We start from the raw sequence: 24,575 nt of genomic DNA on the forward strand, positions 1-24,575 counted from the left end.
GTCCCTACGGGTTAGTGTGTGCCTTATAGTTGTCCCTCAACATTTGCATGTCACACTGGTTACCCCAGCCTGTCATGGGTACTGACCCCAATGAGGAATCCCAGGACAAGGGCAGAGGAACGCTACAACGAGGCACATGGGCAAACTAGGAGGGTGATAGAAATGACCTTCGGCCTCCTGAAGGCCAGGTTCCGGTGCCTCCATATGACAGGTGGTTCTCTCTACTACTCACTAACGAAGGTGTGCCAGATCATCATGGCCTGCTGTATGCTACACAACCTGGCTTTGCGACGACAGGTGCCTTTTCTGCAGGAGGAGGGTCCAGCTGGAGGTCTTGTGGCAGCTGTGGAGCCTGTGGACAGTGAAGAAGAGGAGGGAGAAGAAGAGGATGTCAACAACAGAAACAACGTTATCCAGCAATACTTCCAATGAGACACAGGTAAGAAGATGTCACTGCCTCCCACATCTCATACTATTGTTTGAGCGGTATGTGAACAATTAAATTGACATTGCTATATTCCATAGTTATTGCAATTACACATTTGTGAAAGCACAGACTGATTCCAGATTGTTTTCTGATTGAAGTGTGTTTATTTCTGTGCAAATAATTGGAGGGGGTTGTAAATTGGGCAGAGGTGATGGGGGAGGAATGTCAATGGCAGAGTCCAGTCTATTTCTTTCACAGGTGCATTGTCCAAAGGGGCATAGGAAGTGGAGCAAGGGGCAGTTGATGGATGGACAGGGTGACAAAGTGGGACAGAAGGGTGACATTCAGGGGGGTCTCATTTCCTGGCGGGAGTCTTGGCAATGTTCTCTGTCTTGTTCCTGGATCTCAGGGACCGTTTACGGGGTGGCTCTCCATCTGCAGGGGGCGGGGTGCTGGTGTCGTGGTCCTGTGGTGTTGCCTCCTCTCCACTAGCGCCGGTGGAGGTGGAGGGCTGTTCATCATCCAGGCTAGTGTCTGGGGCCCCTTGTTGTGCCACAGTGCCCCTCCTGGTGTTGACAAGGTCCTGCAGCACCCCTGCAGTGGTGACCAGGGTGGTGTTAATGGACTTGAGTTCCTCCCTGACCCCCAGATAGTGTTCCTCCTGCAGCCGCTGGGTCTCCTGAAAGTTGGCCAGTACCGTTGCCATCGTCTCCTGGGAATGGTGGTACGCTCCCATCATGTTGGAGAGGGCCTAGTGGAGAGTGGGTTCCCTGGGCCTGTCTTCCCCCTGTCGCACAGCAGTCCTCCCAGTTCCCCTGTTTTCCTGTTCCTCTGTCCCCTGAACCGTGTGCCCACTGCCACTGCCCCCAAGTCCTTGATTTTCTTGGGTTGTTGGGTTTGCCTGGGTTCCCTGTAGTGGTGGACACACTGCTGCTTGATGTGTCCTGGGTACACAGGTGTGGGCCCGCTGGATGGGTGCTGTGGTGGTGTTTCCTGAGGGGGAGGCTCTGTGGTGGCTTGTGCCAGTGTCAGGGGAACCGACTGTCCTGAGGTCCCAGATGGGCCGGGCTGGTCATCTTGATCCAGTTGTGCAGAGCTGCTGTCATCACTGTGGGCCTCTTCTGTGGGGGGACTGGCTATGTCTGGAACCTCCTGTCCGGTGACGTTGGGTAGGGGTCCTGCAGGGGTGTAAAGGCATGATTATTGCATCTGTGTGTGCCATTGTGTGCAATGGGTGAGTGACCCTGTACTCCAGTGCTTGCATTCTTGTCTAGATCCTTGCGTGATATTTGGTGTGGGGTCTGTGTGGGTATCTGTAGTGGACATGCTTTGGTGAGGAGTGTCCATGCTTTGGTGTTGCATGCAGGGCTTGGTGTTGGGATGGGTGGGTTGTGATAGTGGGACATATGTGAGGTGTTGGAGTGATGGGGTGAGGGTGGGAGTATGTGATGGCATGCAGTTAGGGTGGGGGATGTAATAGTTAAGATTTGACTTACCAGAGTCCATTTCTCCTGCTACTCCTACGAGGCCCTCAGCATGCAGTATTGCCAAGACTTGCTCCTCCCATGTTGTTAGTTGAGGAGGTGGGGGTCCACTGCTAGTCCTCTGTACTGCAATCTGGTGTCTGGAGACCACGGAACACACCTTCCCCCGTAGGTCGTTCCACCTCTTCCTGATGTCATCCCTAGTTCTTGGATGCTGTCCCACTGTGTTGACCCTGTCGATGATTCTGCACCATAGCTCCATCTTCCTAGCAATGGAGGTGTGCTGCACCTGTGATCCGAATAGCTGTGGCTCTACCCGGAAGATTTCCTCCACCATGATCCTGAGCTCCTCCTCAGACAACCTGGGGTGTCATTGTGGTGCCATGATGTTGTGTGGGTGATGTGTAAGGTCGTGTCGGTTGTGATGTGTGAGGGGTTGTGTTGTTGTTTGAGGTGCGTGGATGTTGTGTGAGTGATGATGTTGTGTGTCTGTGGATGCTAGTGTTGTTTCTGGTAGTGTCTCTCTCTGGCCTTCTTTCTAAATGTTTGTAGTAAGGGTTTGTGGGTAATGTGGGTGTGTGTTTTATAGTATTGTGGGTGTGTGGGAGTGGTGTGTGTATGTGTATCAGGTGTGTGTATTTCGAATTGTCCAATGTGGTTGTGTTTTGTAAAAGTGTGTGTATTTTGAGCGCAGCAGTGTGTACCTCCAGTGGAATATCGCGGTTGAGAGACCGCCGCATGGATTCGTGGGTCGTGATAGTGTGGGCGTATTCCTGTTGGCGTGACGGTGGAGGTTTTGTTATCGCCAGTTTATCACTGACCTTTGGTGTGGCGAACTTGTGTGGGTGTCTGAATTATGGCGGATTCCGAGTTGTGGGTCGTAATAGCTGTAGCGGAATTCCGCTGCCGCACCAGTGTGTTGGCAGTCTTCTGCACGGCGGTAAGCGGGATTTACCGCCAGGGTTGTAATTAGGGCCATAGTACTTGTCTAGTGTAGTGAAAGACTAAGTGGGTCAGGGATTGGGTTTGACATTGACCAATGGTTTAGATGGTGAAACTGCAAGTAATGGACACTCATACAATGGTCGGGTCCGAATTGGCATCAAAGCTTCTTTTTATTTGCCCATGCAGGCTGTGTCTAGTTGTGAGGTTTGATGTGTACACAGTGAACAATTACTTCTCACAGATGCTCAGGTTGTATTTACCATTTAATAGTCTCATGAGAAGTTGGTCCCCATTGATCAACAGAGTATTTCTGACCATGAACACATAATTAGAGGTCTAGTTAGCCTCATACCTGGTACTGCTTGAAAGCTCCTGTGATTGTTTTTTTTCAAATAATAGTTATTATGTCTTTTCAGTCATTTCATGTTGGGAATGAACCTCATTCCTGGGTTAATATGTGTATGTTTAGATTCTACATTGCTGCCCTAAGAAGTCGGACGCACATACCCTTCTCAGCTGCAGCATTAAGGTTTTCTCCCACGTTAATGGAGGGAGGGCATCTATCACAACTCACTCTTTCTTTGACATTTAGGGACACCACAAGCACAGTACAGAACCCTTGGGATGATGACTTGAGAAAGTTACAACACACATCCACAGTTCAACAAGCAAAGCAAAGAACTGAGAGTGCAATAGCAGGCAAGCAGAAAAACTAGCTAAATGATGCTACAAACAAGCATACCAGAAATGAAGGATTACAAATAAGCAGAAATATAGTAAGAGAAAAACGAGGAGCAGGGGTAGTATAACTGAAAGTAAAAAGAGCATGATGCACAAGTTGGAGAAGGGAAGGAAAGAGGAAGTGGACTGTGAGACAGTAGATAGGACGAGTGGAGGTGGACAATAGGTGGAAAATCAAGCGGCATGAGTAAATAGAACATGGGAAATGATGGGTAAGTAGGAAACATGGAGCGTGAGTGGAAAGCAACCCTGACATGGAGTTAGAGAGTGAGTGGAAGAACTACTTTGCAGTTAGAGGCAAAAGTAATGAACTATGAAAGAGGTGAGGAAAGAAAAAGTACAAGCAGGGTTGGAAATACAGGAAGTGAGTAAATGGAAAACATCAGGACAGAATGCACTGGTAAGAAAGAGGCAGAAAGCCTTCACAATGGTAGTCTGAAGAGGAGTATGGACAAATCGGGAACAAAGTAACAAGCCAGTTACTGGGAGTCAGACATGGGAGTCGGCCAAGAAATTTGCTCGGACACCCAATTTCAGCAGCGTCTGTTCACAATTTAAATTTCGGAATTGAAAAAAAAGTAAAAAGTTCAATGCTCATCAAGATAATAGAGGTCAAACATGGTTATCTTTTGAATGTAACTTTGCAGGGTTTTTGGGTTTTCTAAAAAGGAACTTTTGGGACAACGAATGGTAATTTAGGACACATTGTGCCTGACCACGGGGCAAGACACAGGCATTGGTAGATTGATAGGGGAGAAGTAGGGGGTGAAGGCTCCCCTTTGTCCCCACCCGTCAAAAAATATTTTAAATTATTTTTAATAGAGTGCATTTTAAAGCACCCAGGCGGAGGTATACATTTATCTCAAATTAAGACTAGCTAAGAATTCAATTTTATTTCCTTCAAGGGTGGGGATAAAGGGCGTTGGGGTTCTCTAAGGCTGTTTTAATTTAGTAAGTCTTAGCGAATGGTGATTATTAGAACACTTGCTGAGTGGTGCAATTACTTGGAGGTTTGTTTTTATTAAATGTTAACTGTTTAAAAGCATATTAATCTTTGTTGTCTGCATTTGCTTCTGCTACTTTGCATATTCTGTCCTCAATCTTTCTGCACTGCATTAGAAAGTCCTTGTCATTTTTTTCAGTTGCAGTTGAGCTCTATTACCCTGTAAACTTGTTTAAAGCCATTAAAGTCTGTTGAACTGTGTCATCGTTAATCACCACAGGAGGTATTGGTCTGTGATTGAGAAAAAAAAAAAAAAAAAAATAGTCTGGGGACTCATGCAAGCACCCATGCACCTGGAAACCGAAAGATGGCATACCTTTTACAAATGTGTGGGTTCGTGAATCACTGAGGAGTGCAAGTGCCTCACCAAAATTTAAGAAACACGTTGCATGCCGTCAAGGGTTCAAAATAATGAGGCCCAGAGAATCCAGACTTGCTTGAGTTACGCTTTACCTGTCCAGGCCCAATAAAAGACCTGGCTTAGATTGGAGTAGAGAAAGCTCATCCCACCTGGAAACCAAGTATAACATTTTTTAAGGGGAGTTGTCTTGAATAAGAGAGCCTTCTTGAGTTTGAACCTCAAGTAGTACAAATAACAGCATTTACGTAAGGGGAAAAAGTATGCACCTTTTCCCACCTCCAGTTTTGTTGAAAATGATTTACTGTGCGATCTTCTAGGTCTGACATCAAACTGTAAAATATTGATAATCTCCTGTAAAATGCAAAGAGATCCCCAACACATAGAGCCCACACCTGTTGAATTGCAGAAAACTACATTGGATTCAGTTGGTGCTTTCTTAATACCTCTGAGGTATTCAGAAGTTTTTTATTTGCTTTAAATTATATCAACTCTGAGTGATGTTTTCACCTACAACACCCCCAAATAATTGAGGTAAGAAACTGTTGACACATTGTCCATCTCAACTCCAGAATATCTGAACAAGTTCTCAACTTTTTATAAAACTGTTACAAACACTCCAGCTTTTAACAGAAGCATTTATATTTATTTTACATTTCAACAAGCCCCATATCATTCCTGGCTTCTGCAGTTATCCATGCACCCCAACCCTCTGTACTTACATAGGACGTTCATTTAATCTAAAGTTGTTCTAGCATAAAGTCAGCTACTTGATTCTGCCAACATTTTAACTTTGTGCCCTTGTGCCCAATGCAAACAGACTGCTTCTGAAGAACGGGCATGCAATGATATAAAGGACTGTTAAACATATCTTTCATTGATGCTAAAAGATGACCAATCTCAAAAGCGAAAGGGCTCAGAATGATTTGATTACTTCATCTTTTGTCCAGGTACCCTGGGAATTACCTTTCTGGGTGTTGGATCCTAAAAGCCACAACTGTACTGATGTTTGGATGCCTAACGCTAATTTTTGTTGCCACAGGCAGACATTGATCATGGCATAGGCTTGTCTCACAGATTGCGGTCTTGTTGGACTGGGAGTGGTGCCAAAGCACTACCTTCAAAGTGGTGAGACTGCTGCCTTCTCCAGGAGTTAAGGAGCACGAAAGCAGTGGTGGCAGCATACTGTGCAGTGCTCAATATGAGTGAACAGGTCCTTTTTTATCCTGTGTGTAGGAAAATGGAGTCTTATACAGTGATGCTGGTTAGCCTTCATTATGTAAACTCTCACAATACCCAAAAGATGGTACTTTGGATTCACAATAATAAATCCTTAGCTCAGCCCTGGTAGTCTGGCAAAAAGCAGTCAGGCTTTTCTAGAAGAATGTGTGTTAAGCATTTCAGAGTACCAACATGGATAAAAAGTAATGAGCATTACTCAATAGAAATACGAAACCAATTCATAAAAATAAAGCAGATTTTTATATAATTTTAGACACCAAAACAAAGTAAATCAGATATGTATAACCAGAGTTAGGGATTTTAGAGTAGAAATAAAATCAGTCTATTCACAAGCTGTCAAACCTCACTGTTGCGGTCAATGGGAAGCATCACTGGTGCACTCAGTCACTTTCAGGGTGAGGTCAGAGGAACCCATTGGTAGTTAAGCTTTTGCAGGTTCCAGGACCAAGATTTAACAGTCAGACCAATTTTACCTAGCTCTTGGGGCACGGATGCAGAGTTGTCCTGGCTGTCCTTGCTGCTGAACGCGGGAACCGCAGGCTGAAAAATGATACTTGTGACACTCAGTCACTTGCAGCTCGTGTTTGGGGGAACTCAGTGAATGTTGAGCTTGGGTGGGCCTTTGGACCAGGATTCACCAGACAGAACAATTCCACCTAGCTTGGGCGTCTCAGGTGCAGAAATGTGTTTGTCTATCATTGGTGCTGAACATGAACTTTGTCTGCTGATTTTACCATTGTGCTGGTGAGGAAGCACATGCAAAAACTCGACAACAGAGCCACAGGTGATATCGGATGAAGGGGTTGCAGTGTGCCCTTGGTTTGCAGAGTTGAGTAAAGGTGGTGATGACTGGACTGGCCACCAACAAGCCTTGACAGTAGTAAGGTGGAGGAGAAGTTATCTCCCCTGCTGGAGGCGCAGAGGAAAATGGTACTGGGCTGTAGCTTTGAGAAGAGCTGGAATACACTTGACACAATACACTAGACCACCTGGCTGTGGGCGATCCCTCGGAGGGCCCAATGGCCGGTACTTCTGCAGTTCCAGTAGGTGCCTTTTACCTGTGGTGGGCAGGGGACTAGTGCCACTAGTCCAAGGAAGTCTGGTCTTGCCTTTGGCTCACAAATGGTTCCCTCTTGGTTGGGGAAACAGTCTTTGGTCTGGGACAAGAACAGTCAAGTATTCCCTGGAAGGATGCCACAGGTTTAAGGTATCACGCCTTTTGTTAGTACAGGTTCCTGTTGTCTATAATGCGGGTCTTCTCTTGTTCTTCTTCACAAGTTGTTGCAGATCTGAGGTTCTGGTGCCAGGGGAGCCCTTTAAATCCTAGATTTAGGGGCATTAGAGGTGTGGGTGCAAGTGGCCAATGGGCTACTAGACCCAGCAGCCAATCTTCCCAGAGGTGACCACATCTGGTGGGTGCGGCACCTTTTCTACTCAAAAACCTTTATTTTGCTACTTTTATAGATGGCAAAGGTTTTCCTCGGCTGTACAGACCAGGTTGTCCACCCAAGAGGTGTGGTTAGCCTTCTGGTGGTGTACGTCTCCTGACTAACTAATTTTCTCACCTGCCCTAGTCAAAATGTGCCTGGGGACAGGGGGTGGCTTTGTCTTCCACCAAGGGACAGCCTGCTTGCATATCAGAGGTGGTGTGCCCTTTGAGGCTCACTGCCTGGATGTGTCACTTCACAAGCCTTCCTGGGAGGGAGAGAGGTGTGACCTCCTTCCCATCCAGGCTATTGTCTTGACTCCTGGGAGTGTTCGCACTACTACCCAGGAGGCTCAGAATCCGGTTTTTGTGGGAGAAGCTGTGGACTGGCAGCCAGGGCACAGGAAAACTTGGGCAACTTGGTGAGCAAACTCCAAGGTTGCTCTCTGGGTCCATGCCACATTACTCTCGAAATGGGATTCATGCAGGGGGTGCGAAGGCATGTTGTTTGATACCAAACATGACTCATTTCGGCTGTACAAAAATGGAGCTGGCAACCTTTCGGTTTGTCCGGGTGCCAACCAATGTTATCCTTTGGCCTATAGTTCATTTATAATAGCCCTTAATGCAAAAGGGTGGCCTTTTGCATTAAGGGCTATTATAAATAGTGATAGGGATATATAAGCTTGTACCTACATGCCCACACAGTTAATAAAATGCACCCTGATTTCTGGGCTCAGGATGCCTTCTTTAGGAGTGACTTACTCATTCAAAGTTCCTCTGTTGTGTGCTTAACTTTCCCTCAGTCTACATTGGATTGTTGTGGAGTGCTGCACAGCACAAGAGTGGTGTATCTGTGCTGAGTGTATGCGTTTTTGGGAAGGGTACCAAACAGGGATAATGCAGTGCATGCATATTGAATGTTGTAGTTGTATGTGTACCTGTGAGTGGTACAGTAAATGAAGGATACAATGGTGTGTAGTGCATATTTGCAAAATGCATGTGCTAGCTGCATGTGTCCCTGTGAGTGGTACAGTACATCAAGGATACAGTGCTGTGCAGTGCATGTATGTGAAATGCATGTACTGCGTGGAGTGTATGCATCCCTCTAAGTGGTACAATACATGGCAAACTATGGATTCCACCAACAGGGGCTGAATGGAGAAACATACAGAGGAGGTAGAGTAATCCTACCCAGACAGATTTGCTACATTCCTGTGAGTTTTGGGGGCTGAGGAGGACACACTGGAGAGGGAAAAACCAGGCCTCCCACGCACACTTCAAAGGTTTCTATTTGAGTCAGAGAGAGGTCAAAAGGTAGGGACCTAAATCAAGAAGCGGATAGATAATAAGTGACTGATAAGTATTAGGGCTGAAGCCCTAGGGTAATGTTTTGATACACATATTACTGTGGCTGACATCCAGGTGTAAATTCTGATCACTCCTATGACCTCTTTTGTGGGGCTATCAGCTTTTGCATTATTCTTGTTGTGACAGACTACTTTCAAGAGGAAGAGAGGGCAGAAGAGTGGGCACCTCAAAAGGAAGCAGACTCCCAACTTAAACCTCAGGACTCTGACCCTAATTCACATTTGGGTCCACATTTACTTTGTGGTGCAAAACTGAGCTAACGCCGGCTTGCATCATTCTAAAGCACCAGCAGGCACCAAATTTATGGAATGCTGAAAGCTGGCGCTATGCTTGGGCTACCGTCAGAAAAAATGACGTTAGCCAGGTGGGGGGTGGCAGAAGGGGTGAAGGGGGATTTGAGTCAAAAAATGACGCTAAGCTGGTTTGAGGCAAAAAAGTGCCGTTAACCAGCCTAGCGTCATTTCCTGACACACAACCATCCTAAAACATGACTCCTGTCTAAAAAATGTCAGGAGTCATGCTCACCACCTCAATGGCCAGAACAGGGGACCAATGTCCCCTGGGCATGGCCATTGCACCCAGTGACATGCAGGGGCCCCCATGTCGTCAGGGCCCCCAATGGCACTTGGAATATTAAAAAAAAATACTTACCCTACTTACCTGAGATGGTGTCCCCCATCCTCTGGTGCCCCTCTGGTGTGGGTGGTGGTGTTCCTGGGGCTTGAGGTGGGCCCCTCTCATTGTGTTTGACCATGGAAATGGGTCCGCAGGTCCCCTAATGCCTGGTCTGACCCAGGTGTTAAATAATGGCGCTAAGCAGGCTTAGTGCCATTATTTAGGCCCACCTCCCACCCGTGCACTATTTTTGCACAGGGGATAAATATGAGCTTTTTGGATGGGAATGTCTACCTTGCATCTCATTAACACAAGGTGGGTTCACGCATCCCAAAAATGACATTAACTCCTATATTTTGATGCTAGATGGGTCCAGTGTCAAAATATAAATATGGGGTTAAGTTTGCACCGTTTTTGCGTAAAACAAATGATACATAAATAGCGCAAACAGAGCACAAATATGCCCCTCCGAGTCTGGAAATGGACTATAAGATGGGAAGCTTGACACCCCAAAAATTGTCAACTGTCAAGCAGCCTCTGGACTGTGCAAGGAGAAGCTCAACAAGAATTCTGTCTGTGACCGGGACTGGAGGCCAAGGTCTGCTAGTCTTTCTGCTGAGTGAGGTAATTTCACCCAGGGAATCCAAGAGCATCTGCCCTGGAGCACCAGTGCCTGCCTGGTTGCCAAGACAAGTGTACCCTGTTACAAACAGTAGAGTGTTGGAGGGAGCAAGGGCTGGTGGAGAATCCTGTCGAGTAGAGTCCCTAAGGAAGGTGTGAGGACACAGCTTCTGCAGCAATTGTGTTGTTGCCTGTGTGCAGAACAAAGTCATCAATCTTCTCTAATGCCAGAGGAGGGCTGCCCTGAGGTGAGTTGTGGATATCGCTGTGCTGATCGGGCCGTAGCACGTGTGCACTGAGACGTCAGTGGCATCATATGTCAGGTGGGGCTGCTGCCAAGTTAATTATAAACATCGCTGTCCTATTTGTCCCATAGGCTGTCTGCAGTGTTGGAGCAGTGACCCCATATGCCAGGAGGGGACAACATAGACAGATTGTCGTGCAGAGTGGGCTGTAGCACTTGCTTGGTGAAGAGCCTTTGACTCTGCATGACAGTAGGGGACTCTGTACAGGCATCTGCTATTTTGATCAGGACAGTGCATGTGTACAGTAGAGATGCGGTGACCCTGTACGCCAGAGAGGGGTCACCAGAACGAGAAAGAAGACCCAAAGCATTGCCAGAGGGGTGAGGCTGCCATGGGTACTCCTACGCACCTACTTCAGGACGAAGGATCCGCATCAAGAATTGTGCACCATCTCCTCCTGCTCCCACTATGAAATAGACCAAAGACTTACCCTGCAGAGAAAATCCACAAGGAACTTCTGACCACTGTGCGACTGCATGTGAAGAACTCTGGGATCATCAAATGCAGCATCCACTCTAGCAGCTGCAAAGGGGGTGAACTCAGGAACTCCAGACACTCTGAAACTGGTGGTGCCTGAAGACTTAATTCAGGCCAGTCGACTCCGGGGGAAATTGCTTGCTAGATGGTGCTTTAGCGTTGGAACACATTTGACTTTAAAACAGAGTTCGAGTGGACTCATGAGACTCAGACTAGTGGGGTTTAACCTGGATGTTGCCTATGGGAATAACTATCTCTAGAGCGAGTAGGGAGTGGGACAAGGGGAACTGCCAACAAAACACTAGAGCCCTGACCTCAGGGGACCATGTAGTTGTTTGTGAATATGACATTTCCCTTTGTGTTGTTAGCTGTAAAATAAAATACTTTTTATCCTGAATGCGAGTATTTGAGTGGACAATCATACATTTCTGCTACTGTATGTGCTTTTAGTTGTGAGCATGTGCCACCCCCCTGTAACCACCTCCCCCCTGTAGCTGCTTTAAATCAATTGAAATCACCTCTATTTTGGATCTAGCAGAGGGCCTAGCAAAACCCTTGGTCATTAAAAGGACCCCGTTCTTCTGGCCCATTTGCAAAAAACATTATGGTTATTATACCTTTATTGCATGATTAATAAAAATTGTTGCAATCAGCACTATACAATAAAAGGTAAAATTGGTAAGCCAGAAACGACACGGTTTTCTAACTCACTCAGAGTTAAAACAATGGTACCTGCTAAGGTATTGGGAGCCCACTTGAAAGAATGTTTCATCACAGGGGATGATTACCTGAACTGTCCTCTCAAACTCCGTGCTGTCCATAATGTTCTGCATCGAGGCTGTACGCGAGAGTACTAAAAAATAAGTTATTTAGTCATGAGTTAAATATCTCCCGCAGCTCTCAAAGTTTGTTAGGGCATGCTTTAACAGGAGTTCTGCTTTTATTATGAATTTTGCTACACATGCCATGTGCTGAGGTGTCAGTCCATTGAGGCAAAATAGGATTGCTTGTCGGCATGATCGAAAGCTGTTTGAGATGAACATATTTTTGAGGTACAGTTTACGCCAGGGTGACAGTGCAGGGAATATGCATAGAAGGTGTAGAAAGTCTTCCTGATGATATGCACAGATCCTGCATTTCCCGTTTTGTGAGGATTTGAGCCATTTTGGGACTATGTCCAGTGAGGGGAGTAAACCAAACCTGGCGTGCACCAATGCATTTAGTGTTTCTCCAAGGTATGCCTCTACTGTCGGCACCTTGTACGTGTTGATAATCATTCATGAGTGGAAATGTGACCTGAACTTGCCTTGGTCCTTGCTCCATGATAGCTGTTTGATTTGCTTATTTATTAGTTTCTTAAACGATTTATGCAGTAAGGTCTTTTGCCAAACTCTTCTGCCTTTAGTTGCTTTATTGCTAAGGGAATATTGTTAGACCATGTATTCTTCACAGATTAGTGCTTTTAGTGTGTTTGGGGGCGCCTGTCTTAATACAGAGGCATATTTGAGGATAGCTCCGTTCTGTACCAGGGCTTGGTCTTGTAGCCCAAGTTCCAGTCTGATTTGTGCCCCGTGAAGAACTGTGTGGGAGGTGGAAGAGGAATCGGAAAAATTTACTGTGGGCGATGTTCAAGAAATCATTAAACTTGCTGGGATAGCTTTGTAAGCCATATATTAGGGAGAGCAGGAACTTTGCCTTGATCACTGTGAGGAGCGGCCTCCAGGTTGGACTTTGCAGATTCGTTGATAGATTTGGAAGGGCTGCAAGTTGTGATACCACTCTGGCTTTCAAGGTGTTTAAATGCAAGCATTGAAACAACCTTTCCTGCACCCAGACTGCCAGATATTTGTAGCTACTACTTCTGCCTACTAGCTGGTTTCCACAGAGCCACTGCTTTTTATTTATTATGTGCTTGCCGAAGATGACTACATTGGTTTTCCCCAGGTTTAACAGCAGCAAGTTGGATTTGCAACACTAATCTAGGATATTTAGCAGTTTTTTCAGCCCTGTGCCTTAAAGGTTCAAGAGGATGACGTCTTCTACATAAAGAAGTGCTGTTAGAAGTTGGTGGCCCAATTTGGGGGGATGGGAACTGGCAGAGTTCAGAGATGCACACAGATCTGCAAGATATAGATTGAAGAACATCGGGGCTAGTACACAGCCTTGCTTTACTCCTCTTCCTATCTGAACTTTTTCAGACTCTCTTCCATTGCTGCCAACTTTTACCCTAGCCCATTTGTCAGCGTATAAGAGCTGAATTCCTTTTAGCAAGTTTGGTGTAATATTTAGATCCACAATTTTTTTTCACAATCTGTGCAGTTCCACAGAGTCGAAAGCTTTAGAAAGGTCACAAACCAGGTGTACAGGGTCATTCTTTTTTGTATACTTTTCCGACCAACATTGCTTGTGCTACCAAGTTGTCGAGGGCTTGATAAGGGAAGGAAACCTGTTGTTTCAGTGGGATTCGGTTCAGACTAGTCCCCCAGTCTTTTATTTCCACTAGCAGGCACTCCGCAAATATTTTTTCATCAGTGTCGAGGAGGGTTATCAAGTGATAGCTGTTGGGTTGCCACAGGGGCCTTTTTGGTAAGTTGGGTGGAGATTTGCCCCTCTCCAGGAATCAGGGATTTTATTTTCTGTGACGCAAGAGGTGAAAAAATTACTAAGTTGGTTGGACTAAAATTCCCGATCATGTTTTAAGACCCCTGCGGGGAGGCCAATCGGGCCGGGGGCCCCGTTGGTTCTGCAGTGCCTAAGGTGTCCTTCGATCTTCTGTACTTTGAAGGATAGGTGATTTGGCTTGTAATTTGAGCACAAGTTATGTTCTGCCACTTCCTGACAGCCTTATAGTTTGGAGATGTACTTGAGCCACTTTGCTTCCAGCACAGTGTTGCTTAAGATCCCTGCCACTCCACGCTCCAGTTGACTACTGATGGACCACAGGGGGCGGCTGGTCTTTTGTTTGCATGCCTCAATGACTTTGATCCATTCCTGGTCTCGGTGTGCCTGCTCTGCTTCCCAGACTACATTGTATTTCTTTCTCAATTCTTCAAAGATATCAAGTTGTCTGGTGTCCATGTGTTGTTTCTTCAGGGCTCTTGTTGCTTTGTTGAGCTGTTGCCTTTGTTGCTTTAGGGATTGTGTGAAACATTGTTTTTTATTCTGTGTGGGTCCAAGCCTGTGCCGTTGTAGGGGAGCTAGCTGGTTCCTTAGTAATGTTAACATTGCTTCCCATCTGATGATTATGTCCGGTCTGGGTTGGATAGTAAGCTCGATTTCAAAACCTTATATTTCCCCATACACAGGTTTGACCATCTTATACAGTGGAGATGGTTTCCAAGATCCTGTGCCCCTATGTTGTGCACTTATGACATATAACGGTTGTTGTTCGTGATTTTCATGACGATGGTCACTTTTGCAGCTTACTTCTATGCTAGAAACTTGAGTGTGTTTGAAGAATGTTGTGGACGTAAATGTGTAATTTAGGGTGCTAGCTGATTTCTTTGATATGTGTGGGTTCATTGGGCTGTCTGTGGGGAAACGACAATTCAAGGCCCTCAGTCCAAATGCCTCCAAGGCTCTCACCAGCAGTTGATCGCATTTGTCCATGTCCCTGAAACGTGATACTTGCTGTGGAATGCCCAGGCGTTGATCTAAGGCTCCTTCTCTGGTACTTCTATAACTATGGTTGGCCATACTTAAGTTGAAATCGCCTATGATTAGCCAGGAGGCATTCTCGTATGAGGCTTTTAGAGATTGCAGTTTGTTTTCCGTGGTGTCTAATAACTGCAATTTGTGGGTCGCATTGGGGTTGATATAGATGTTTAATATTATGACCAAAGTTGATGCCTGTTCCAAAAGCCAGTTTTCAATGATGCTGGCTAAAATGTGGGCTGGAAGTTGGTCGGTTCTCCTTGCGGTTAAAGTTTTACTTGTGGTTATGTAGGTGTTATGACCTCCCTAGGGGTGTCCCTTGCTCTTTGCTTTTGTTACTGGGCTAAAGAATTCTTGGAATCCTGCTAACAGATTTTCAGCCACACGCCAAGTTTCTTGTAGGCAGATGATATCAAAGTTTCTCAAAAAGGAATCCAGGTTTGGGTCATGAGTGATTTTGGTTGCCCTTGCTGTGTTTCAAAATATTATTTTTGTATTGCCCAGTGCATGTTTGTGCTGTGATCCAGAGTTTGAGATATCTTTTGGAGTTCTTGGGACCCCACGTCTATCTTTGGGTGCAGGGGTGTGTCAGGGTCAAGGGTAAAATTTGTTCCAACTAGTTTCCCCTTTTTACAGTTCTGTTACCTGATCACGTCTTATTACTTGGTGTTCCTGTGTGATGGTGACAATTAATTCTCTTGGTCCGGGGGTGAAGGTGAAGGATGCCCCCTTGCTGTGTTATAGGATTGATCTCTGAGTGACGTCCCTGGGGTTTGCTGTTGGTGTTCCATCACACTTCCTCTGGCTCCTTGAGGGATACAGAATGTCGGGTACTTTGTTTTGTTCACTTCTTTAAGCTCTATACCCCAAAGTTCAAATACCTCTGATTTTGATAGTAGCAGTTGCCCTTTTTCTGTGCTGCGAAAGCAGACTTCCGGGCATTTTTTTGTGTCACTCTTACTAGTGTTAGAAAGGCTATGCACTTAAGATCTTTGCTGTTTAATTGTTCCATCCCTGGGATGGCATTGCAGATTCTCAAAAGATGCCTCTGTTTAGGATGTCCCAAGGGCCCTGAGATTTATACGTGGGATGAAAAATTAGGGTATGTGTGCCCCTATCCTTTGGGTTCGGCAGTTGATTGGGCGCAGTCCTGCGAGACTTTGTGAATTGCAGAGCAGATGTGATTTCAGCCTCTGCGATTATCATTTGTTCTACCTAGGCGGATGCTTGCTGTATGCATTTTGAATTAAACAAGCGGGCTATGGTCTTCGTGAAGGGCCCGAGGTCTTGGCATCCAGGATGAAAGACCTGTTGCGGAAAGATCGTTCAATTATTCCCTTGTCTCCTCAAGGGCTACCCCTGGACGGGTGGCCTGGGTGAAGGTTGCATATTTATCAAGTTGGGCACGGTTCATCTGAGGCGCCATCACATTCGTTGATGTTGGGTGTGCCCCTTGGGAGGCTGTTGGGCCAAGGTTCACCTCTGGCTCGACCCAGGGCCCAGAGGTTAAGATCTGAAGGATTGTGCCGGAGGGTGCTGACTGCGGGAGGGTGTTTGACCAGGGGCAGTTTGATTGGAGTTCCTTGGGCCTGCCCAGTGCTTCTGTGTTACCAAGGACTCCCTGGTTCATTCTTCCAGCAAAGACAGTTCCTTCCTCTATCTGCTGCCTTTGAGGATAGTTACCACTTTGTAACCTCAAAGCAGAACTTTGGTATCTGTCGATTGACTGGGTGGTGAGCATTTTATCAATTCCTCTTTGCTGCTTGACTCTTTTTCCAAGTTCCCTCCCAATGGGCTGTTGCTCTGGCTTCTGTGTGAAGGATGGGTTTCGGTTTCTTGACTCATTAATGATTTGTTGTGCATTTTCCTTAGCTGTTTCTTGTTTTTCCTGAACAGAACTGGAAGAAAGGGGCCTTCTTCTTGGGTGTGCACTTTTTCTGGACTTTCCGTTATCACTCCCAACGTCTGTTCTAAGCATACTTCGGGCTGTGTTGCCACGTGAGGGACTCCCATTTGAAGTCTGTTTGTTGTTACAGGGGTGAGTTGACCTTGTGTCTGTAGCCTGCCATTTCTCCACAGTTCGGCTTCCTGTTTTAAGTTTACTACTATCATTGACATGATCGATGGCGATTCTTGCAGTTTATCTAATATTGGGCTGTAGTAGCAATGCTGGCCCTGGGTAGGTAGCTCATTGTTGGCATCCACTTGTGCTTGAGCTTTTTTTGATTAGCAAATTTAATTTGTCCAGCTTATTGTCAATGGCCATAGTAGTAGTTCCCATGCTTTGCAAGATTTTAATTTGAATGTCTAGTTTGTCTGTATTAAAAATAGTGCCATTTGTTATGGCTGTGAGGGTTTTGTTTAAAGCGTCCCATCCTGCCAGGAGAAAAGTGTCTGAGTCGATGTGCCCCTGATTTTGTGTAGTTTCTGATGTATACAGCGAGTTTGTGAAGAGTTGGTTGATGTTCCTGATTGTGGTTGAGTTGGTCACCCCTTTATCTGTGTTAGAGAGGCCTCCCTGGGGTGGTTGGACAGATTTGACCTTGGAGTCGATAATTTTAAAGCCAGATTTTCCCAGCTACTTTTATGAATTTCCTCAGTGCAATCCCCTTTGGTGGGAAGATCGTCAGGGACTATGGTTCTGTTTCTTACCGCTATGGTGGGTGATAGAGGGATTGCCCGCTTAAGTGGCTGGAAAGCGTGCCTATTTTTGTTGTGTGGGAGTTCCAAGCGGGGCGGGGAGCTTGGTAGTGAAAGTTCCGGCATTGATTCATGAGCTGTATTGCGTGGAGGGAAGTTAACCCAGGAGTTGCCCTGAGTGATTGCACTGTCACTAAAGGATCTCCATCCAAGATGGGATCTCGGGGTTGATTCTCCAGAGACTGTCTTAAGGCTAGTGATTTTCCCCAGTGGCGTAAAGTACTCAGGGATCCCTTTGGGTCCATCCTTCACCTTCTGGGTTCCCTTTTGGCTGCTCCTGGGGCCCTGGGTAACTTTGAGGCTGTTGCCCCCTTTGGTGACAGCTGTGGCGTGAGTTGGGACTTAGTGGCATACTTTGTTTTCTCACCTTTGGCCTGCCCCCCCCGTTTATTGGGGGCGGCCCTTTCCTCTCCTCATTAAATTTTGTACTCTGTCATGTGCCATTAAGAGGAGGGAGCCACAGTTCCTCATGCTCTCTCCACACTTTTCTTTTGGTCCCCTAGAGGATTCTGAAGACTGCAGGTGCTCTTCCTTCCACTTCTGTACCATAGAGTGAGTGTGAGAGTGTGACAGGAGACAGTAGACGGAAGTTCCCTGGAGTTCACCTGACTTGTGGGTGCCCAGCTGCCAATGCCCCTGGGCTGCAAGAATGCGAGGAGGCTAGAGGTCAATGGCAAGCGGGTCTCACCGGGTGCCATGCAAGCTGCCCCCAGACCTGGCTAGGCTGCTTCTGCAGGGTACCAGGGTGCGCAATCAGTGACAGATGCTCACGGCTGCCGCGCTCGCACTTTGCCAGGCATGGTCAGGCACACACACACATGCTTGCTTGCTGCTTGCTGTCTGCTGCTGCTGATACCTGCTGTAGCTGTATATCTGTACCTATAACTATAGAGCCTGATCCCTGCACCTGTGGCTGCGGTTGCAGACCCACCCAGGAGCAGCCAGGGACTTCTTGGGACAGCCTGTGATAAACACTGGACTCTCGCTGTCCTGGAGACTGTCAGATTACCAGCGCCAACCAGCTTGAGTCTGTTTTAGTCAGCTTGAGTCTGTCCCTTGCACAGGGGCCTTACGCTGGCTTTACGCTGGTCTTCCACTGGACTTGTACTGGCCTTATGCTGGGGCCCCAATCTCCAGGCCCATGAGTTGCTACTGCATCTAAGAGGGGGGAGTCTGGAAGCTCAGCCGAAAGCCCCCAATGGGACCGGTGAAGTCAGGCTGGGTAGTTAGGTGGTTAGGTTAGGTCTGGGTGGCTGGGACTGTGGCCATGGAGCAGAGCAGCTCCCCGCAACCAGCCGCCTGCAGTCAGCTGCAGCTGCACTGCCACCTGTGGTCACCTGTGGTCCTGCATAGCTCAGTTCAGAGCATTGGTGCGGTGTTGGTGGTGGTCTGCAGTCAGCGGCGGGCATGGTCTCCACCTGCGGTCTGGTGTGGTGTGGTTCCGTGCGACATTGGTGAGGCGTTGGAGCGGCGGTGCAGCATTTACTGGTCCCTCCGTCTGCTTTCTAGTGCACAGGATTCTGGGTTCTGCTGGATTCTGCTTCCTTGGCCTTCTGCTTCCACTCTCGGCCTAGAGAGACTTTATGATAAACTACCAGAGTATGCAGTTCAAATATTGTGCTAGAAATATATCATAGCCAGATTGATTACCAAACTATTATACAAGTAAGCATTGATTTACTATTCTAAACTCCCTGTTTATGTACCTTGTTGATTTATATTTATGTTGAAGGCATGTAAATGTGGAGTTAAAAATAGCAGAATAGTAGATTGATACTTACATTCACAATAGTGTCGTTGTCGACATTCAATATTCTAACTACAATATTTTTATAGCACAATGTTTTTCTGCTTGATATTCGGATATACAACCACACCTAAAACCTGGGAAAGACTTGTACATGGAACTCTGTGCCTTGCTAAATACTATAAACATTGATGCACATTTACTTAGTTTCTTGATGGATATCTCCTGTAAATCATCATTTGCTATAGTGCCCATCTCTTGAGTAACCAAATCGCCTAACTTATGGCTAATTGTCGATAAAATTGCTTTTTTGTTTTCCATATCCACAATAGAATTTCTGTTTCTCTCCTAATCCACCTTGTTTTAAGGACTAAATGTACCAAAATACTTTTCACCAGAGCTTCCTTTAACATGTCAAAAGTGCTCATCAAGGACTGCAGCACATCCATTACATTGTAGTTGCATTTTGTATAGTGCTTCATACATCTACAAGGCATTGAATCACATCAGCAGACAATGAACATGCTACACTCTTGCTTGGCAGGAAAAGTGTTTGTTATGGCGAAAGGAATACTTGGCAGGTAAGTTTTGTGCCCAAAATGTATGTGTTACATAGGATTCATGAGCCACTGCTGTCGCCTCGTCCAGATGCGCTCCACCTGACATTCAGTGGAACGCTTGTAGAATGAGCATCAACAATGGCATCATACAAGCAACATTCTATGAGTTGGAGCGTTCTACAAGCTCCAACTCTAGATGTAGAGCATAACATAATGGCCCTCATTATGACATTGGTGGTAAATCCCACTTACCTCCAAGCTGACTGCCGCCAACTTACCGCCGCCGCCGTGGATATCCGTTCACCATATTATGACACACACACACCAATCCGTCAGCATTCAGCCACAGACACAAATCAGCCACACCAAAGGTCAGTGATAAACTGGTGGCATCAAAACCACCCCGTTATGCCAACAGAACTACGCCCACCACATTATGACCCATGAATCACCACGGCAGACATTCAACAGTGGTAAACAATTGGCGGTACATACTGCAGCACTCAAAATGGACACACACAAACAAAACAACATTGCATTGGACAAATCAAACAACACACACCTGACACCCATTCACACACCACACCCACACCACTATAAAACACACACCCACATTACCCACAACCCTTTACTGTTACAAACAATTGCCAGCAGAGAGACATCAAGACCACAGACACAACCAGAGCCACACACTATACACAACTATACACCACTCACGCACCCCACGTCACACACCCCAACACTTTAACCAACACACCCTCACCTACACACCTCACACAACACCCATGGCAAGATAAAGACACCCCCGCTTCACAGAGGAGGAGCTAAGGGTCACGGTGGAGGAAATTATCAGGGTAGAGCCACAGTTATTTGGAACACAGGTGCAGCAGATATCGATAGCTTGGAAGATGGAGCGTTGGTGGAGAATTGTGGACAGGGTCAAGTCCGTGGGACAGCACCCAAGAACTAGGAGTGACATCAGGAAGAGGTGGAAGGACCTAAGGGGGAAAGTACGTTCCATTGCAGCAAGACAACAGCTCACTGTACAGACGACTGGCGGAGGACCCTCACCTCCTCCCCTACAACTAATAGCATGGGAGGAGCAAGTCTTGGCAATCCTGCATCCTGAGGGCCTGGCCGGAGTAGGAGGAGGACTGGACTCTGGTAAGTCAACTCTCTACTGCTACTACCCTCTACCTGCATGCCATAACATACCCCCACCCTCACTCCCATCACTCCACTCCAGCCCACACACCCCACCATCACATCTCACTCATCCCAATGCCAAGCCCTGCATGCTCTACCAATGCATGGACTCTACTCATAGCCCTGCATGGACACTTATCAATAAAGCATGCACACCATAGAGAAGCCACAAATGCATAATATGTCAGACACAGAGACCATAATACATAATTTACATCCCCACAGATATCCCAGCCAATGTCAGCGGAGAGGAGGTGCCAGCAATATCCAGTCCCCCAACAGAAGAGTCCCATAGTGATGACAGCAACTCCGGTCTTCAGGATCTGGATGACCAACCTAGCCCATCAAGGACCTCTGGACAGCCGGTTACCCAGGCCCAGTCACACATCACAACAGAGCCTCCCCCATCAGGAAACACCACCACAGCACCCATCCAGTGTACCCACACCTCTGTCCCCAGGACACGTCAATCAGCAGTGTGTCCACCTCTACAGGGGCCCCAGGCCACACCTCGCCCCCAAGACAATCAGGGACCTGGGGTCAGTGGGCACAAGGTTCAGGGGACAGAGGCACAGGCCACCAGGGACACTGGGAGGACTGCTGTGCACAAGGGGGAGGACAGGCCCAGGGAACCAACTCCCCAGGAGGAACTTGCAGAGATCCTGGGAGTATATCAACATTCCCAGGACACGATGGGAAAGATCCTGGACAATGTGCAGGAGAACAGGCTGCTGCAGGAGGGACAATACCAGGGGATCAGGGAGGATTTGCAGGCCATTAACAACACCCTGATCTCCGTTGCAGGGATGCTGGCAGACATGGCCAACATTATGAGGAAGGCAGTCTCACACCAGCGGGCCCCTGCCACTAGCCAGATATCTGAACAGCCTTCCACCTCCTCTGCGGCTAGTGGCCAGGAAGCCCCACCACAGGACCAAGAGGCCACCAGCACCCCTCACCCTGCAGAAGGTGAACCACTCTGCAAACTTTCCCTGCAATCCAGATAGAAGCCAGAGACACTTGCCAAGACCTCCGCCAGGAAATTAGACCCTCCTGATTGTCACCCTTGTGTCCCACTCTGTCATCGTGTCCACCTTGAACTGCCATTGCTCCTCTTCCTGTGTCCCCTTGGACAATGCACCTGTGCTACAAATAAACTGGAACTATACCCTAGACTTTCCTCCATCATCACCCCATCCCTTTGTACTTGCCCCTCCATATTTTAGCACTTCAATAAACTCCCTTGGAAAAAAAAAATCTGGAGTATGTCATATTTTCTATTATGTATTCATTGAAACAGGTACAAATATTGCAATTCAACTGTACTGAATGAGAGCATAGATTAATGACCTGTGGCTGGCTGTAGTGATCACACCAGGAGAATATGTGAGGTTACCAACATCTGCAAAATGAATTGCCAGAGGGAACAGTGAGTGGGCATAGAAGTGGGAAATATCAGCATGCCAGTGCCACACAAATTCAAACAAATGTCGTTGAAATGTGAAGTAACACTGTCCTCCCTGTGTGTCATTGAAAGTATTGTTTAATCACTGATGTTCTTTCCTCAACCCCATCCTCTGCCTCATCATCCTCACTCTCCACAGGGTCCACTGCTGGCACACAGGCATCTCCAGCCTCCTCCTCCTGCAGAAAAGGCACATGGCATCTCAGGGCCAGGTTGTGCACCATGCAGCATGCCACTACTATCTGGTAGACCTTCTTGGGTGAGTAGCACAGGGATCCACCTGTTAAATGAAGGCAGCAGAACCTGGTCTTCAGGAGGCCAAAGGTTCTTTCAATGATCCTTCTGGTTCGCCCATGTGCCTCATTATAACGTTCTTCTGCCCTTGTCCTGGTATTCCTCACAGGGGTCAGCAGTCATGATAGGTTGGGGTAACCAGAGTCACCTGCAAATATTGAGGGACAACATTTAGCCACACACTATCCTATATGGCCCACACCAAACCAATACACCAACATATACTGGGTGGGAACCAAGGCTCACCTATTAGCCACACCCTGTTCCTCTGTAGTTGGCCCATCACATCTGGGATGCTGCTATTCCTTAGGACAAAGGCATCCTGCACTGACCCAGGATACTTAGCATTGACGTGGGAGATGTACTAGTCCGCCAAGCACACCATCTGTACATTCATAAAGTGGAAACTCTTCCGATTTCTGAACACCTGTTCATTCTGATGGGGGGGACAAATGCAATATGTGTTCCATCAATTGCCCCAATTATGTTGGGGATATGTCCTATTGCATAGAACTCAGCCTTCACTGTGACCAAATCTTCAACCTGGGGAAATATAATGTAGCTGCACATGTGTTTAATCAGGGCAGACAACACTCTTGTCAGCACTATTGAGGACATTTGCTGTGACATTCCTGCTGCCAAGCCCACTGTCACTTGGAAAGAAATAGTTGCCAGGAAATGGAGAACTGATAGCACTTGCACAAGAGGGGGACCCCAGTGGGGTGACAGATAGCAGATATCAGGTCAGGCTCCAATTGGGCACAGAGCTCTGTGATTGTGGCCATGTCCAGTCTATAGATGAGGATAATGTTCCTGTCCTACAGTGTTGCCAAGTCCACCAGGGGTCTGTACACGGGGTATCTCTCCATCTCCTATTCATCCGCAGCAGGAGGAACCTATGGGGCAAAAGAGTGAGGAGCCAGTCACAAACTGAATTTGCATGCTGTTAACTTGTAATGGGTAAGTGTGGTTAGTCCAGTAAGTCCTAATGTCATCAGTGATGCAACAATTTTTGAGGGCCTGCCCCACCTTGAAATGGTGTCTGCCTGTCCAGTGTGGAGGGACAGGTGGAAGTGAGGTAATTCCGCTGATGTTGAGTGCCATTGTGGGAAGCGGTCGGGAAGCGGTTGGGAACTGCCGTGCAATTCCCCATTGGTTAACATTGGGCCCTATGGGTTACAGTGGCCAATGGTGATGTACGCCAGCGGTGACGGTATGCACCGCCGCAGATGTCACCGCCATTTCCTATCTGATCCCTCACTTGCTACCTGATCTTCCACAAGAGAGGACCTACACTGCATGTGCTGCTGTGACCTGTGTCTGGAACCTACCATGGCCTGTGTGACTGGGGAAAGGGCCCCAGCCTTCACTTCGGAGGTGTTGGAGAGACTGGTGGATGGGGTCCTACCCCAGTATGGACTGCTGTATGGGCCTCCCGACCTACAGGTGAGTACACTGTGGGCACAATGCATGTGGCATGAATGCATGGAGTGGTGTGTGTGAAGGCCTCGTGTAAGGGGGGAGGGTGGATATCCTCTGGGTGGCGTATAGGTTTTGTGCTGGGCCAAGTGTTTGTAAATGGTGATGTGAAGGGGTATGGTGGGCAAAAATTGTAACAGGCAGGTCTGTTTGTCTAAATCTATTTTCCTGTGTGTATTTCCTCTGCAGGTCAGTGCCCATCAAAAGAAGGGTATATGGCGTGCCATTGCCAAGGAGGAGCAGACCCTGGGGGTCTATGGCAGAAGGAGCACCCACTGTCGGAAACGGTGGGAGGACCTGAGATGCTGGGCATGGAAGATGGCGGAGGCCCAGCTGGGGATGGCGTCCCAACGAGAAAGGGGTGCCTGTCGATCCCTGCCCCAACTGATGGCCCACATACAGGTGGTGGCCTATCCTGAGCTGGATGGGCGCTTGAGGGCATCACAGCAGCCACA

The sequence above is a fragment of the Pleurodeles waltl genome, chromosome 6, assembly GCF_031143425.1.
Source record: "Pleurodeles waltl isolate 20211129_DDA chromosome 6, aPleWal1.hap1.20221129, whole genome shotgun sequence".
NCBI classification, from domain to species: Eukaryota; Metazoa; Chordata; class Amphibia; order Caudata; family Salamandridae; genus Pleurodeles; species Pleurodeles waltl.